Here is a 16,610-nt window from a genome sequence, read left to right on the forward strand (position 1 = left end):
CTCCCATCAGTGGCCAGAGCCATGCTTTTAGAATCTTTCAAAGGCTTTTTTACACTTAAAGAAGATTCTGGAAGTGCCTTCCTTCCTAGATCTTGGGGCCTGTATCATCCTGCCCCTGTCCACTGGGCTCCCCCAAACCTCCCCCTGCACTGGCCCCTCCTTCTCACTCCCACTCGGGAGCTTTGGACTGGCCCTGCCCCCGCTGCAATTCTGTCACTTCATCCTCAGGAACAACCACGGGTGTGGTGTTGATCATGGTGTTGTGGGTGCTGACTGGGGACAGCTGGGAGCCGTCTATTTGCCCCTCAGTGGGGACGGCTACATAATCTACGTCGTGGCTGCCCTGCAGTTTCCCACAGTGATGTTTGGGCAGGAAGGACACCACGGCCAGACAGTGGTTGGGGATCCTTAGGTGGCATTTGGCAGGGACCCAGGAACCTAGGGGCAGAGTGTGCTCAGTGAGCTGGAGCAGATGGGCTTCACGCCGGTGGTCCTGTTGGCTGGGGGTCCCGGCTCACGACCCACCCTGCAGCCTGCAAGGCAGAGCTTGGGGTCAAGGCTCCAGCTGGGCTTGCTTGCTCTGTGAAGGCCAGGTCTGCCCACTGCCAGACTGCAGAGACCTTGGTGAAGACACCAGGGGGCCCTGGAGGACACGCGAGCAGAGCAAACGGTCCAGGAAAGCCCAAGGAGCAGCCCCAGGCAGGAGACAGCCCTGGTGCAGGGAGAGGAGGGAGCGGTGCCTGTGTGTGTGTGTACATGTATGTGCATGCATGTGTATATGCATGCATGTGCATAGATATGGCTGTGTGTGTGCACATGCATGTGTATACGTGTGCACATGTGCATGTGTCTATATGTGTATGCATGCGTGCACACACAGGTGTGCTTGTATATATGTTCACGCACATGTGTGCATACATGTGTGTACATCTATGGGCACATGTGAGCACACATGTGAGTATGTGCATGTATCTATATGTGCGCATGCATACACGTACTGCATGTGCACACACATACGTGTGCACATGTATTTCTGTATATGTATGTGCATATATGCACATACATATACATGTGTATATACATGTATATATGTATGTGTATATATGTATATGCATGTGTATGTGTATATATGTATATGTGTGTGCACTTGTGCATGTATATGTATGTGTGCACACATGTGCAGGCAAAATAGGCACATGCATCCATGTGTGCATGCATATGTACATTTGTATGTGTGTGTACAGGTATGCACACGTGTATGTGTATGTGTGCACATGTGTATATATGTGCTTATGTGTATGTACTCCTATGTGTACATCTGTGCATGTATGTATATGCATATGTATATGTTTTTGTATGTATATGTGTGCATATATGCATGTGTATGTGTATATGTATATGTGTGTATGTATACGTGTGTGTGTGTGTGTGTGTGTGTGTATGTGTGTGTGTATGATTTCCTAACACAAAGCCTCCTTGCCCATTAGGAAATGCAGCCCTCTTGGAATCAGATTCTGGCCCCATCAGTTTCCCCAATCAGGAACTGAGGTGGAGCAGGGGATGAGAAGGGGGGAGAACTTTTCCCCCCACATATTCCTGATACATTCAGGAGAAAAGGCATTTTGCCAAACAGGAAGAAAGTATGAGCCCATTTTTAGAGAGCTTGTTTTAGAAAAACAGAGAAATGACTGCTTAGGAAAATCACTGGAAAGATGTACAAAAACATGTCAAGTGGTACATTTGCAGTTTGGGATTTCGGCTAATTTTTATTCCCTTCTTTTGGCTTGTCTGCCTTTTCTAAAATTTCTACAATAAACATCTATTACTTTGTAATAACAACCAAAAAGTTATTCTAACAGTTGGCCCAGAGCTGTGACAAATGTTTAGATGAGTTGCCACCCGAATGTGCGACACGCTTACTTCTGCAGATGCCCAAACACAGCGGGGGTGCGGCTGAGCCATCAGAGATGATCACTGGCTTCCTTACTCAGCGGCTTCTCGGCTCCCACCTTCATGCTGCCCGAGTGTTGGAGGGTCTGTCTTCTCGGGGTCCGTAGGTTTTGCTGGCCCCTCAGCGGGTCGGGTACTTGTCACAGAGTCCCTCCTGCTACCCTGGCCCCCAGCGCAGAGACTCGCGCTGGTTTCCCCGGCGGGGCTGGGGTGTGCTCTGTGGCCTCTGGGTGTTAGGTGTGGTCCTGGTTTCTCAGGGTCTGGTCTTGAGAGCAGTTTTGATGTGGGCTCCTGGGCCCAATGCCTGGGGTCAACAATGGTGCCTGTGACCTTGAGGAAATCCCTTAGCCTCCCAGAGCCTCTGGTCCCTCTTACATAGAAAGGGGTCCATCATGTGCTTCCTGCGAAGGACTGATTAGAAGAATAAACAATGTACGATGCATCTAAAGCCCTGGCACACAGTAAGCACTAAACAGGTGTTGATTATTGTTGTTATTCCTGTCTGTGCAACGGGAACATTGGTAGACAGAATAATGGTCTCAGAGATATCCAAGTCCGAATCCCCAGAACCTGTAAATGTGTTAGGTCACATGGCAAAGGGAGGATTAAGATTGCAGGTGGAATCAAGTGTGCTCATGAGCTGACTGTGACCCAGGGACAGTGTCCTGCATTATCCAGGTGGACCCACCGTAACCACAGTATCCCTATAAGTGGATGGAGGAGGCAGAGTCAGAGGCAGAGATGTGATGATGGCAGAATCAGGGTCAGAGAGAGGCTCTGGCTTTGGAGATGGAGGAAGGGGCCATGAGCCAGGGAGTGCAGGCGGCCTCTGGGAGCTGGAAAAGGCCCCGTGGGACCCGTGTCATCCTTTTGAACTATGCAGGTGAGATAACAGACTTGTGTTGTCACTAAGTTTGCAATCTGTATGGCAGCGACAGAAAACTACTGCAGGTGCTCTCAGCTCTTCTCACCCAAGAAGGGGCTGGAAGATGGGCAAGGTCCCAGGCCCCAGGTACATCCTCCTGCAGCCTGTGTGTGGAGCGGGTTGTAGCAGCTGGCCTGCCTTACCTGCCTAAGAGGTGGGCCCCTTTCTTGACAGCTCTTGGGTGTGATTTTGGTGGGGTGGGGTTTGATGCTTTGGAGAGGTGAGTGTCTTCAGGCTCTTGATGTCAGAGCAGGGCCTGCCCAGTGCCTCCAACTGGATCTGGTTTCCAGAGCTTTCCTTTGCCCCCCTGCGTCCTCCCAGATGCCTCCTTTGCAGGGGCTGCCTTGAGGGTGCAAAGGGGGAAGCCCGCCCCCACTCACTCAGAGCTGAGGAATATCTCGAAACCTCCCCAAGGCCAGTCTGTGAAGTGTGCCTGAGAAGCTCTGATGTGTGCCTGCTCTCTTGCCGTGAACGGGGAGAGGTTTGCAGCCACTCTCATTAAAGACTCCTCTTTTGGTGTGAAATCTCAGCTTCAGAAGGCTGCTGGGGAAGAGGCAGGGGAGGGAAAGCTTGCTCCGGGAGCGGGGCAGTGATGGAGAACCAGCGTGGGCATCACAGCCTCCCGCCTCCAGGGCCATCACACCTGCCCAGGCTTCCAGAAGCTGGGTCAGCAGGGCCAGGGGGCTCACCTGCCGTCCCCACCTTTTGGTCTGTCTGCCAGGACCTGGATGGCTTCCTGAGCTCTGCAGAGAAGCCTCCAGAGACCTCCTCTCCAGTCATCCTGACTTTCCCCAGCATTGCAAGCTGGCCACTCTGACAATGACCACTGGGTCCAGCACGGCTCTAAACCCATTTCCTGAATTGGATAATTTAGCCTCCGGACTCTCAGTGTAGAAGGCACTATTATTGCCCCTATTTTACAGATGGGAAAACTGAGGTATAGAGAGGTGTCTCAATTCCTTCCAAGTCACACAGCTAAGAAAGTAGCAGAGCCAAGATTTGCGCTTAGGTAGTGGGACCCTGGCACCCACCTACAGAGCCCCCTGCACACACAGACCAGGGACACACTCCAGGCTGGGGAAGGGTCCAGAGTCTTGCTCTGCAGTTATAGCCAAGTGAATAAGAGGCAGCTCCAGCATTTGGTTCGCTCCAAGATTTCGAGGCAGAGCATTATTTTTAGGTCCAAAAGGATAGATATACAATGAAGAGTGGAATGCAAAGTTCAAACAGAAAACTTTACAGATGGTTGGGTTTTCGGTGGGCCATGGACTGGGGTCCCTGAGAGCCTAAGGTCACACCCTTTGTTGTTTTTGGAGTTTCACTGCAGGCAACAGGAAGCCCGGAATTGGGCATGAAAGCCCGCTGTGAGTGTGAGGTTCTCGGCGGGGGTGGGCCGTCTTTACCTGTGTTTTTCTCGCCTGCCTGCTGACTCCTGGCCACCTCCTTGGCTCGGTTCATGGTCTTCCAGGGGGCTGTTCACACACTGGATGGAAGTGTCCATGGGAAGGGAGAGCAGAGGAATGTTCCTTGAGAGTTTGCAGCTCAAGGACCAGAATCCCCACCAGGGTGATGTTTACTGTTTTGGGAAATCACCTCTCCAGCAGCCTCACGCTTTCTTTTGAGGATGGGTAGGGGTAGCTGCTGGTGTACTGTCTCCAGGGGCTGGGTTAAGGAGCTGAGAACTGGAGGCTGCTTGCGGCCTCAGCTCTGCGTTGAGCCAGCAGGTAGTCTGTGCTGTGGTCCCGCTCTGGGATGGGGCTTGGTCCCCTCCCAGGGTTGGTCTGCGACCTCCTCGTCCCTGAGGGCCTGTGCGCCACCAGCATGTCACCCCAAGATCTCGAGCAAGCAGGCTCGCTCACCCCCAAGGTTCTCAGGTCAGAAGCGGGATTTCTTACTGACTCATCTGTTTAGTCTGCTCAGTAATGCAAGGATGGAGACCATCGGGGGAGCCAGCATTTGCTGACATGTGCAGTCCTTTCCCCTCTCTGAGCCTCAGTTTTTTCCCCTGTGAAATGGACCACAGGCTCTCTCGGTCTGGTGTAGTTCTAAGCATCCCCCATCCCATAGCTTCACCCAACAAATTCCCAGTGCGGGGGCTGCCAGGCAGGGTCTCCAGCGCTGGGTAAGGGCAGGCTCAGGGTCAGGAGAGCATGTCAGGACAGAACGGGCAGGACTCTGAGTCAGAGGGGCTGAGTTTATCTCCTGGCTGGGCTGTGATGAACTTAGGAAAATGATGCAATTTCTCTGTTTTTTTTTAAGATTTTTTTTTTTTGATGTGGACCATTTTAAAAGTCTTTGTTGAATTTGTTACAATATTGTTTCTGTTTTCTGTTTTGTTTTCTTGTCTGTGAAGCATGTGGGATCTTAGCTCCCTGACCAGGGATTGAACCCTCGCCCCCTGCATTGGAAAGAGAAGTCTTAAGCACTGGGCCATCAGGGAACTCTGAAAATGATGCAATTTCTCGTGCTTTGGTTTCTTGGATTGGAAAACGGGAGTAATGATAGTTTTTACTTCCAGGGTTGTTGTGTGGTTAAGTGCCATATTTAATCTTAATAGAAACTTTCAATAACTTTAGCTATTCTTTTCCACCAGTCTGATTTTTAGCTTTTGTTCCAACCCTTCCTGGTTTCTTGTTATCGTGCCTGGGTTCCTTTCAAGGCCCTGAGTGTGTAGGCTGTCCTTGTGGCCTATTGGAAATGTCAGCTCTGGGTACAAAGGACATGGCAATTTGTACTCACAGCTGCTGCTTTAGTGTCATAGGGTGGATGCCACTTTGCATGCCCAATTCAGAGTCAGAGGACCTGAGACACAATGGGCTCAGGCTGTCGATTGAGCCGACATTTATTGAATGCACATTACATTGGGCGCTGGGCTGGGATGGCATCATCCATTCTGAGTTAATGGATACTTCCTCTAGAAAGCATCTGCACTCTGCAGTGTCTCCTCCCTAACTCAACCTCTTGTGCCAAATTGGTGCCTTGACGCCCACCTGAAGCCCCTGACACCTCTGTCTGCTCCTCCTAGCTCCAGGGCGTGGTGCCCCCACTTTCCAGAGTTCCTGGGGCCTTTGCCCTCTCTCCAGTTCTTTGGCATCACTGAGCCATCTGGTCTACCTACCATGTGGCCAACAGGGTCTAGCGCCTTCCTGCCTTTGTACCCACTCCCACCTCCCCTGCCTCAGGGAGGGCACTCACGGCCTGAGGGAGAGGGGGGTCCCTGGCCTCCACCCAACTCATGGCCTCGAATCGACGGTGGGGGATCTGGGCTCAGGGCACAGCTGCAGCTCAGGCCTGTGGGTGCTTCTGTGCATGTGGCTAGCAGGTGACAATGGGGGGAGCTCTTGTCCCTGGAATGGAGAGGGTGAATAAGCCTCTAATGGGATGCTTGTTCTCCCTAAAAGGCTCTTTAAGTAGCTGGTTTGTGCAGAAGAATTTGCATGGAATTTGCAAATATTCCTGCTCCTTCAGCTCTGAGAGCTTTCTTTCTTTATAACGGAAACTTGTCGCTATTGTAGGAGCGGCACACACTGGGTCCAAGTGCCAGACGGGAGGCTTTATTTAGAATAATTCCAGATAAACAGTTCTGTGACCCTGGTAAGTGCCTGTGCTTGAAGTGTCTCAATCTCTCTCTGGTTCTGAAAAATTTCTTCCCTGCCTGGGCTGCTGCAGATGCTCAAGGGAACACCTGCCTCCTACTGTCCGTGTCCTTAGCCTCTGCTGTCTGGGGGCTCTCCCCTGGGGAGGAGTGAGATGACATTCCTGCCCAAAGTGGCAAGTGCTATGGACCCAGGGCTGAGCTAACCTTTCAAGATTCTTTGCATTCAGCCCAACTGGCTGGGCTTCTCCTGCTCAGAACGAGGCTGGAGCAGTGGTATTTCCAGAGGGCACTTGGGTTGGTAGCTGGTTATTCTACTTGTCAGAGTTTCTACTGGATTCTGCTGGCTCTAGAAACCCTGGTCTGGTCATTTATATTAGTCTGCTAGGGCTGCTGCAACAAAGTACCACAGGCCGGGGAGCTTAGACAGCAGAGATCCATTGTCTCACAGTTCTGGAGAAATCCAGGTGTCAGCAGGGTTGGTTCCTTCTGAGGGCTGCTAGGAAGACTCTGGTCCATGCCTCTCCCCTGTGTGTATCTCTGTCCGAATTTGCCCTTTTAATAAGCACACAGTCATATTGGACTAGGATCCACTCTAATGACATAATCTTAACTTGGTCATCTGCAAAAACCCTATTTCCAAAAAAGCCACACTCACAGGTACTTGAGGTTAGGACTTCAACACCTTTTGGTGTTGAAGGAGATCCTCTTTCTGGAAGGAGATCCGGTCCCCAGCGGGGAAAACATGGCAAACCATTTCTGGGGCGAATCTGCTTTGCAAATGATGTTTGTGTTGGGGGTTTTCTCACACAAGGTTTCTTGCTGACTGCTACTTCTGTCCTAAAAACAGAGGAGAGGGTTCTTCTCAGAATAAAGAAGGTTGAGAGCCAGAAACCACAGAAAAGAGCGGGTTTTCAGAAGCAGCAAAATGAACATGGGCTGTGGCATCTGATGGCCTAGGTGTTGGAGGAGGTCACCGAGAGGACACAACTGCCAGAGGTTCCTCACCCCTCCCTGTCCTTGAATGTCCATCATTCTCACAGTGGGAGCCATTTCCAAGGACACAGCCCCGAGAGAGTCAGGTGTTGTTAAGACCATCTGAGCCCCGTTGAAGCCTCTCTATGAACTTTTAAGGTTCAGGTGGGCAGGTGCCCGAGTCAAGCCTCTTGTGTCAGTTCCCTGCTCATTGACCTGCCTCCTGCCAATCCAGGGTGTCAGTCTCTTTCTTCTGTCTCCCCTCACCCTCTGTGTATGAGGCCCTTTTGTGAACCGACATTGGCGAACCAGGCAGGAGAGGGGAAGTGGGCCTTGGGGAAGAGGTGTCCTTGGGGAAAATCCCCGCTAGCCATTGCCCTCTATGTGGGGAGGGGAACCTGTATGTCAGATGCTTGTGGATGCTGCATAAGTACGGGGGTGCCCTGAAAACGCCAGCTGCTTTAATGCACTTGTTTGAGGAGCCATGCAGAACACGCTGTGGCAGAGAAAAATGGATGGCTGTGCAGTGGACTGGCCTCCACCATGGGCAGGTCAGCTGGACCCTGATGCCCAACTAGAGGCTGAAGGTCGAGTCAAAAAGTAGGAGGAAGGAGAGGCCCGTGCACCACGATGAAGAGTGGCCCCCGCTTGCCGCAACTAGAGAAAGCCCTTGCACGGAAATGAAGACCCAACACAGCCAAAAATAAATGAATAAATAAATAAATAATAAAAATAAAAAGGAATTCCTTTAAAAAAAAAAAGTAGGAGGAAGGAGGGGTGGGATAAGGAGGGTGGGAGGGAGGGAGATGCAAGAGGGAAGAGATATGGGAACATATGTATGTGTATAATTGATTCACTTTGTTATAAAGCAGAAACTAACACACCATTGTAAAACAATTATACTCCAATAAAGATGTTAAAAAAATAAAAACAAAAAAAAAATAAAGTGAAAAAAAAAAGTAGAAGGTAGAACTGAGATTAAGGAAGGATGTGTGGGTGTCCACTGCTCTGCTCACTTTGGGCTGGCAGACAAGGTGGGAGCACCTTTGTTTTGCAAAGTAGGAGAGTCAATGCACTTGTGACAAACATTATCAGGACATTAAGAGGTAGAGTCCCTGGGAAAATGAGGAGAGTGAAGGTGAGGACGTTGTGGTGATTAACAGAGAGACAGACAGGTGCCCCATGCCGTCTGACCCCAACACAAAGGAAAATTCTACATAGTAATTACCCTAGACTTCTGATTATAGAGAATTATACCCCAAAACTCCTGGGAGGAAACTTGCATCCTTTCTCTGTCCCTTGAAGTTGTAACTCTTATCACTTCTGAGATGTGAACACCTTGGGAGATGACTAAACACTGCCCATGATTGCCTGAGACTGAAAAGAAAAAAGGGGAAAAGAGGCTATTTAAAAATGCAGACTGCTATAGAAGTCCCCTTGTTCCAAATCTAGTCTACAGCCTCCATAAGATTACTCGTCAAGGGCAAATACAAATCTTAAGTTTTCTCCACAAATATTAGTAAAATCTTTAGTCATGTGAGTGGGTGCCTGATTCACAGTTCAAGTTTTGGAATGAAAACTATGGGCTCTGTGTCTGTCTGTATGACTGTTATGTATCTGTGATGTTTTTCTCCCTCCAGAAGTATTGTTAAAATTAATTTGTAAAAGTTTTATTGGACAGGCATAAAAAAATAAATTTGATATCAATAGTGTCTTTACTTAAAAAGGAAACAATTTTCTTTCATCTGATAAAAGGACAAACTTTTCTAGGACTACTGGTCTGTTCTTGATGGGACTGTGAAAGGTTTTTCTTTACCTTTTAAGTAATCTGCCTAAAAAACAAAGATTCCGTGTTTTATCAAAATAGTTTCCTCTGCTTCATTTTGTCTTTGATTACTTAAGAAAACGGAATCTTCCCTATTAAAAAAGCCAGTTTAAAAAAAAAAAAAATCACGTAACTTCCTGTATTTGCCTGAGAAGTCATTAGTTGTCACTTTGGTTAAATGGATAACTAAGTATTGTATTACAATGACCTGTAATCTTATTTAATCAAGTGTTTTAAATAAACTTTTTGATATTTTTGACAAGTTTCCCCAAATAAGATTCGAAGTGAAGTCTTGTTGACCTTGAACTAACTTTTGGATTTTCCAGAGGGCCCCTGGAACATCTTAATAGATGTGTTTTCTCTCCTTGTAAAAGAGAGATAGTAAAATAATTAGGCTTATTTGATATGTTAAATTACATGGGAAGTATTGTCAAATAAGAAGTGATGCTCAACTTTCTTTAGGGTATATTTGCATGAAATTCCTAAAAATCTGATATGTCCTGGTATAATGTTATCACTCATAATTTAAAAATGTATGTCACAGAAATAACCAAATTTCCTTGTCAATTGCATTATAATGAGCTCTCTTCAGATCTTTAACCATGACCATTTTAAAGTTTTGTTTTTGTTTTTTTTGGTCATTTACAGACAGTTTTTGTTCTGCTCTCATGCTTTTGCAAAAGAGTTTCTGTAAAAGGGCTTCATCATCAAGGTGGTTCATGGAAAAGACTGACAAGTACAGGTTTCTGATAACTAAAATCAATTTGCCTTCCTGTGGGAGGGGCAATAGTGGACCTTTCAAGTGCATCCTGAGGCTACCTGCACAGCACCCTCCTACATGTCATGGGACGGCAGCCCGAGACCTGTCCCCATCCTCCTTCTCCACATCAGTAAGACAAGCCCCTTACATTGATGATACTATGTTAACATGTGAAGACTGGCCTCTGCTGCAGGATGCTCTGCAGGCTTTGCTGGACCATCTGTGAGGAAGGGGATGGGCAGTAGGACCCACAGAAAAGTCAAGGCCCGGGCAGTTCTGTAAGGTTTCTGGGAGTTGTTTGGTTGGGTACAGTGCATGTTGTCCCAGAAGCTGTGATTGATAAGGTACAAGCCTAGCCAAGCCCTAGGAACATGAAAGAGGTGTGAGCCTTTGCAGGGATTTAGGGTTTGGAGAACTTTTATTCCCTTCCTGGCACAGTGCCTCCATCCCTGGACCTGGGGACCAGAGCAGCCCCTGCCTTTGAGAAGCAAAGACACTAGTGAAGTGTCTTTAGAGCTCTGGGCATCTCCCAAGCAGGGTTGCCATTGCATTAGATGTGCCTGTGACTCTGGAAGGGGTGGGCTGGGCACTGAGGCAGAGACACAGAGGAGAGAGAACTCCTTGGATTTGGTCCCAGCCCTGGGATGGAGCAGATGCCCCAAACACCCCCAGAGAGCCCTGGCTCCTCGCAGGGCACACGTGCTCCCCCAGGTAGAGCTGGTCACGGAGGGGGAAGCACAGCGAGGTCAGAACTTCCCTTCCTACCTGGGGGTGGGTTGAGAACATCGAGCCCCTCTGCCCCAGCTCATGTCCCCGTGTTGACGAGGTGGCAACCTGACTTACAGCAAAGGTGTGCCCTGCCCGCCAGCCCACTGTCACTAGAAATGCGGGTGGTCCTAGGCCCTTAGAGTACGTGGACCCTCCAGATGCCCCTGCCCTGTTCCTGTGGGGTCTGTGGAGAAGGAATGGGTGAAATTCCCACTGACGCCTGTGTTCAGGTGCCTGGAAGCAGGAATGAACCCCAGTAGCCAGCAGGCTGAGCTCAGAGCAGCTTGGCTGTTGGTCACTCATGAGTCCTGAACTGACACTTGGGCTGCTCCAAAGGGATGAACCCTATGGCTTTGACACTGGGAAGCTGAGCGCTGGATTGTCACGTGTAAGCCCTGTGGGGTCAGGATGTGTGGAAGGACACTTGGGTTCAGTAACCGCATGGCCTGTGTGTTCTAAACAACACTCAAGGCCGTTGCCAAAAGAGTCTGGGGCCATCCTCAGGTGAGGGATTGGCAAATTGAGGGCTCTAAATATGCCTTGTTTTGTCTGGATGCTGCATCTGGCCTAACCCAAGCTTTCCCGTCACCGTGCAAACCTGGCTGCCACCATTAGGGGATCAGAGAAGCTGAGACCACACAGGGTGCCCTCCATACACAGACAATCACCTCACAAAGGTCATGATGTGCAAGACTGGGCAGAAGAACATGACACTGATGGAGGGTCTGTCTCCCCTGTAACTGGCAAGCAGCAGCATTGGTAGAAAGAACGGACATTAAAGCAGCAGATTAGATTACTAACAGGAAACCCCCTTGGCCGGTGGACCAAGTACTGTCCCAGGCTTTAGTACATTTGAATGATCGACCAGTAGGGCCTGTTGCCCCATATGCCCGACTGGGGGCCCCACGTTGTAGAGGTGTGGAAGTGGAGGAGAGCGTCGTCCCCCAACTCTCGAGTAATCCACACGCAGTGATGCTGGGAACGCCAGGCGCCATCCTGCCTGAGAGAGGCGTCATCTACTGAGATTTGTGATGGGATGTCCCACCGGATGAGTGTTACTTCACACCCCTGGGTGAGGGGGACTGCTCAGTCTCCAGCGGGACCCCGTTGTTCTGCTGCCAGCCGGACCTGTAGAAACATATCGTACCTGCAGTGGAACACGTGCCATTGAGTGGAGCAGGTGGGGGGCTGGTCTGGCATATCCCACCCCCAGACCATCGTCTCATGCTGGATAGTGCTGCCTCCCTGGCCAAGGTGTATGGCAGGTACACAGGTCAGTTTCCTGAAGCTGCTGAGCTCCTTCTCCTCCTGTTTCCCTCTGGTACTGTCACTCGGCCACCATCTGTGTCCCCTCTATTGGCCGAGAGGACGTTACAGCTCACAAGGACCCCCTTATGAGTTCACCCAGCGAGCCTTGAATGACAGCCGGCATAGCATCCTTACCGAGCGCTAAAACCTCTCTAATGAGAAAGGCTGGCCTCTGAAACAGGCTGGCCTTGGACAGCATTGCCGCCTGGCAGGGAGGCACCTGGGCCATCACCTGAGCAGAGTGGTGTGTGTTCGTGCTGATGAGCCTGCCGATGTGTCATCTTCATTAAATCACACGAGGGCACAAGTGACGCCCTGAGTGATCCGACCCCCAGCCGAGGGGACTTGGGAAATCGGTGGTTTGGGTCACGGGGCTCTTGGTGGAGGAAACTGTTACTTCGTTGTGTTAAGCTTCGTTGTGTTGAGTTCTCTTGCCTGTGCCTCTACTGTCGCCGTGGCCTCTGCTTCCTGGGCAGCCGGAGAGCCACCAAGGAGTGGCCTCCAAGCCAGGGGACCCCTTGCTGGTTGCTGGGCTCGCTGCGGAAGAGGCGGTGTTGTGAGATTGAGAGAGCCCATCATGGTGGAGGGCAGGTGTTGGAGGAGGTCATCAAGAGGATGTGACCGCTGGGTGGTGACCTGCGAGCTGGACCTCGGCCATCAGAGGTTCTTCACCCCTCCCTGCCCTTGAATGTCCCCTTGGCCCACCACTCCTGCAGCCAGAGCCGTTTCCCGGGACGCAGCCCTGAGAGAGTCAGGTGTTGTTAAGACCATCTGAGCCCCGTCAAGGCCTCTCTACCATCTTTTAAGATCCAGGCAGGCAGGTGCCCAAGACAAGCCTCTTGTATCAGTTCCCTGCTCCCTATACCTGCCGCCTGCCGATCTGGAGTGTTGGCCTCTTTCTTCTGTCTCTCCTCACCCTCCATGTAGGGGGGCCGGTTTGTGAACCAATACTGGGTTCAAGCCCCATCTCTGCTCATAGTACTTGCTGTGTGACTCTGGAAAACTTAGTTAATGTCTCTGAGCCCCTTCCCCAATTTGTAAAATAAGGGTAGTAAAATCACCTGTATCACAGACTCATTTTGGGGCCAATGAGAGCTTGTAGGCAAGTGCCCAGTGCAGTGCCTGGCTTTGCCCAGCTCCAGACACTGGGTCCCTGGGGGCTATGCTTTCAGTGTTATTGTCCTCAGTGCCCCCGTGGCACGCGCCCACCCGGGCTAACCTCATTCCCAGCCACCCCAGACCCCCTGGGAGCACAAGGGCCCTGGTTGAGGAGTTCGATATCTCACTCCTGGGCTGAACTTCTTCTGAAGGGGGAGCCTCAGCTTTCTCATTGGGAGGCCGAGCCTGGGGGTGGGGTGCACTATGGTCTGAATGTTTGTGCCCACCCCCCAAATTCACATGTTGAAATATAATGGGATGGTATCAGGAGGTGGGGTTTAGGGAGGTGACTAGGTCATGAGGGTGGGACCCCATGAATGGAATTAATGCCCTTATAAGAGAGTCCCAGAGAGCTCTGTCCCCCTCCCACCACGTGTGGACACACTGAGAAGACAACCAGGAAGGGGGCTCTCACCAGACACGGGGTCTGCTGGCGCCTTGATCTTGAACTTCCAGCTTCCAGAACTGTTGTTTATAAGTCACCCAGGCTATGGTATTTTGTTTTAGAGCCCAGACAGACTGAGATGGGGCGGTCCCTGCTGAGTAGCCGGGATGGCCACAGCCACTCTCTGGGTGGTAGTGGGGTGAGGCGATCTCTCCTGGGCTTCTCTCTCTCATTTGCTTCAAGACCTAAGGGGAAGCCTTCCAATCTTCAGGGGGCAGGGGGCTTCTGCCTGCCTCCCTGGGGGCTCAGCTCCTCCCAGAGGCAGCCTCAGGCCTCAGGGCTCCTGGCTGAGCTGGGTCTGCTGTGCCTCCAGCGGATGCCTACCCCCCGTCTCCTGGAGCAGAAAACAGGGAGGGATTCCTCTTCCCTGAGCAAAACTGCTCTGGGTAAGGCCCCACACTCCCCAAGACTTCTCAAATGGCAGGACGTTTAGCTCTGCTTGTCTGGAGCTGGATGGAGTTCCAGCAACCACAAAGGCAGACAAGCTCAGGAGATACTCGTCGGATGAATGAATCAATGAAGGAAGGAAGGAAGGAAAGGCTGCAGGGGAAGAACCACTTCCCAGGAGAAAGGGACTGAGCCAGGTTCCTCCCCAACTTCCGCCCACCTGGGTGCTGGCCTCAGGGTCAGAGGGAAGTTGGGTCCTTGCCCACGGGAAGGGATGTCCCAGCTGCAGCTTTGCAGCTGGCATGGGGTTTCCCGCCTGCTCCTGGGGACGTGGGCACAGAGAAGCGGTGAAGCTAAGTGTTTTCAGAGTCGGGAGCTCAGAGCTGAACAGAGGCTGCCTGGCCAGCCGTGAACCTCTCCACTGCTTTCCTCTGACCCCCGTGTTTGGCTGTCCAGCCTCTGCACGGGCAATTCAGCCCCTGGGATGAGCTTCCAACTAGCAAGAGCCCAGCCCACCCTCCATCAGACGCTGTGAGCCCAGCTAAGTGGGCGGGGCTGCCAGTGAGGAAGTTTGAGAGTGTCAGTCTGACTTCCCACCAGGTAACCATCCTGCCCTGGCTCAGTTTCTGCTGGGGACAGTCCCCGCGGGGCTGGAGTGAGCGTCCCCGTGAACAGGAGCTAAGGTGAGGGCGGTACAGACCCGCTGCCCGCCTGACCCCTTCCCTGCGGCCCCCGTGTGGGATCGCGCCTGTGGGCGAGGAAAACATCTTTTCCTTCCACCCTTCTAGGTTCTCCACTGGCGCTCCATACCCAAACAAGAGAAACGCATACAGGTTTATTTAATATAAGCTTTATGTGACATGGGAGCCTTCATAAGGAAATGAAGACTCAGAGAAACGGTGAAGCCTGAGTGTTTTTGTGCTGGGTTGGATTAAGAGTGAAAAGTCATGGGGAAACGTGATAGGACAAAAGAGTGTGAGCTCAGGGCAGTGAACCGGGGAGCTCTTTGTTCAGATCCCTCTCGGCGTCCCCTCGTCTTGGGGATAAGGGTGCTCCCATCCTCCGGGTGCAGGGAGGGCACCTGTCACAGAAGGGCACCTGTGATCCGCTTCGGGGGAAGGTCAGAGGGTCCTTCCCGCTCCTGCCTTCACTTGAGCAAGTTCAATGTGCCACCGTGCCGTGATTGGGGTAGCGTGTCTGAACCCGGTCACATTGCAGCCCTTTTCTCCATCAAGAAGAAGTGAAGGCACAGCAACGTGCACTTAGGTTTTGGAAGAGTCTAGACTCCTGACTGGCCCAAGAGGGAGGGGCGCTCCTGGAGATTGGCGGGGGGGAGGCCAGGGAGAGGCTGCAGTGCAGACAGACAGACGTGGTGTCCGAGGCAGGCCAGGCCTGGTTTCAGGGCCGAGTGGACCTCTGCTGGGCTGGCTGGAGGGGCTGTTGCGGGGAGGCATTGCAGAGGGGGACCGGACCCTCCAGGCACAGAGTGGGGGCCGAGGAGGAATCTAGAACCTGTGAGATCTGGGCTCCGTGGCTGGAGGGAAATTTTAACCTGGGCCTGAGGGGGGTGTAGCCACAGCCCAGAAAGTGAAGGGCTGTCCCGGAGCACCAGGCCCAAGTAGAGCCCAGCAGCTGCCCGTGGTGGAGCCGCAGTGGCCCGGGGTGGGACTGTCCCCATCTGCTCCGGTGGGACGCCTGGCCTTCTCATCTCTCAGCGCACCCTTCACCCCCAGTGTCTCTGTCTCTCCCTCTCTCTCTCTGTCTCCCTCTCTCCTTCTCCTAGTCTCTCACTCACGTCCTGAAAAGCAGCTCTAATTCCCTTGTAGAATCCATTATTCACTCACTTCCTTCCCTGTCCACTGAGCCGTGAGCCCCTGGAGGGCAGGGATCGTGCCTGGGCCGTTCACGGTTCCTGACACATGTGCTGACACGCAGCAGGTGCTCAGTAAATCCTTGAGGATCGCTGTAAGTGCCGGTTGCTGTACCTCCAGCCGTGCCTGAGGGCACCCCACTGGCCCTGGCTGGTCCGTCACCCAGGTTAGGGGGAGGTCATCCCACTGGCTGGCTGGCACGGCAGTGGCTCCCATTGCATGATGCTCCCGGGGAGTTTGCCCCAGGCCTGGTGGAAATTTCAGGCTGCTGGAGGGACCTAGGTGGCAGGAGGGGCTGGCTGCCAGTCCTGCCGGTCGGGACTGTGGTTCCCTGCTTGGGTCCTGTCCCAAGGAGGGCTCCGTGGTGACCCCCACCTTCCATCCTGGGGGGCTGGTCAGGAGCAAAGGCCCAGCCTGCGGGTGGAGGTGCATCCAGGACCCCCTCCCAGGCAAAGTCAGAGGAGGGTCTGAGTTTGCATCACGGTCCAGATGCTTCCAGGGAAGGTTATTCAGAATCCCTGCAACTTCGGTTTTCTCATCTCTAAGGTGGGGTCAATAATAATAACAATAGTGATAATGATACTTAGAGTAGCACCAGCTTATGTGGGTTTAGTGGAGGATCGGGTGACCTGATGCCGAGTCC

This window comes from Eubalaena glacialis, chromosome 3, assembly GCF_028564815.1.
Source record: "Eubalaena glacialis isolate mEubGla1 chromosome 3, mEubGla1.1.hap2.+ XY, whole genome shotgun sequence".
Taxonomy (NCBI): Eukaryota; Metazoa; Chordata; class Mammalia; order Artiodactyla; family Balaenidae; genus Eubalaena; species Eubalaena glacialis.